Raw genomic sequence first — 2,169 nt, forward strand, 5'->3', positions numbered from 1 at the left:
GATATGTCATTCTCCTCTATGTTGGCACAACCCTCCAACTGTTGAAAAACATGTACAAAATCAAAGCTAGTTGAAGTTGGTTGAGTTTCGTCTTGTCCCTGTTTTTCCTGTGAAAAGCTTGGCCACAAATTTTTCCAGCTTTTTTGAAGAGTTGACGGCTTAATTTCTTCCCATGCTTCTGCGACCAAGTAAATGACAGTCTTCATTGTCACTTTCTTAATATGATCCATTAAGTTAGCTGACGGGTCTGCTTCTTGTTGCTCTAAAAGAAACATGATCATTTTTTTCCTATATCGCCGTTTTATTGCTTCAATCACCCCTTGATCCATTGGTTGTATCAAAGCAGTCACGTTTGGTGGCAGAAATTTTACGAAAATTTCACCGTCTCGCAATTCTTCTTCACTCGAGTGGCATGGTGCATTATCAATTAACAACACAGCTTTTTCTGGGCGGTTTTCGTCTCTCAAAAACTTTTTTGTTTTAGGAACAAATGTTTAAAAAAACCAAGCTTTAAAAATTTTGCTGTCCATCCATGCTGATTTTTGTGAAGTGTACTGGGCTGGAAGAGCATTTCTATTAAGATTTTTAAGGGCCCTAGGCTTAGCCGATTTGCCTATAACCAATAGTGGAATTTTCAAGTTGCCAGAAGCATTACTACAAAGAAGCAAAGTTACTCTTTCTTTTTTTACCTTATGACCTTTGGCTACAGAATCCAATTTTGATGCTAATGTTTTTTTTGGAAGCATTTTGTAATTTAATCCCGTTTCATCAGCGTTAAACACTTGGCAAGGCTCTAAGTTTTCATCTTTAACAAACTTTTCAAATTTTACTTTAAAGTCTTCACTTGCACTATTGTCACCTGACAACATTTCACCACTTACACTAAGTTCACGAATACCGTGTTGATCTTTCCAACGAGATAACCATCCCACACTGGCAGTAAAAGCAGGGTCACCTTTTAATTTTTCATTGAGTTTGAGCGCGAACGCTTGTAATGTTACGCCCGACAGCGGAACGCCTTGTTCACGTTGTTGGCAAAACCAAATGTACAAAGCCTCGTCTAAAGTTTCATTTTTTGGTTTTTTTAACGTGCTTCTGTTACCCAGACTGTCCTTACTCACCATTTTAGCACAAAAATCTTCAATTTCTTTCCGATTTTTTTTCCAATCAGAAACAGTTTGTTTTCCCACTCCTAGATCTTGCGCGATTCTAGTTAATGATTCACCCGCATCAATACGAAATAAGGCTTGGAGTTTTTGCTCCATAGTTACAGTCACTTTCTTACGTTTAGTAGCCATTACGTTGCTCTTAATAAGTGTACACAATACAATGCTCGCACTGAATAAAATTAAACTGTCACAAACACTTGTCACCAGCACGAGTAACCATCGACTGAAGGGAACAAAACAAAACAACTCGCAGGTATAGATAGAGTGAGTCACTTCTTGGAAAAGACGATGAGCGGAAAACTAGCGGTAATACTCCCGGCTACTGAGGGTAAGAGGACCCTCTCTTACAAATATATTTTCTTATTTCCCTTTGTCACAATATTCTTATTCATCATTTACGTATTTTTTATATCCGTCCGGATTAACCGGATGTCCGGACTAGCGGGGTCCGAATTAGCGAGACTCTACTGTATTTAATTTGGTTATGCCAGGAAGTTTGCTATTAATTTTATTTGAAGCTTTGAATATTATGCAAAGCTTTAAGTCTGATTTGAAGCTTTGCGTTTGTTGCGAAGCTTTAAAAAATTGGAAGCCTAAGATTCTCAGCTCCTCAGTTTTTCCAATTTTCAAATTGTGCTACAAAATTTCACAAGTGCAGAGATCATAACCAAAGTCAAGAGATAGATTGCAAAGAAACCTATTAACATTACTGATTTTTAACTTTTCCAGCAAATTATGTAGTTATTTTTAAGGTACAATTTATTTTAAATTTAAATCAATCCTAAACATTCCCTAAACTACACTTCAGAGAAAACATTTATGTTTCCAAACATTTGAAGTCAATCAACATTTTTAGATACATTTGTAACACAGCAATTAAATTTTGAAAACCAGTTATCAATGTATGGGGTCAACGTGATAATGTTTATTGTGCTGTATCTAACAATAAGAAAATAATTAACCGTTGTATTTCTATAAATTTAAAAATGGGATCACTTTT

Source organism: Bacillus rossius, chromosome 10 (assembly GCF_032445375.1).
Source record: "Bacillus rossius redtenbacheri isolate Brsri chromosome 10, Brsri_v3, whole genome shotgun sequence".
NCBI classification, from domain to species: domain Eukaryota; kingdom Metazoa; phylum Arthropoda; class Insecta; order Phasmatodea; family Bacillidae; genus Bacillus; species Bacillus rossius.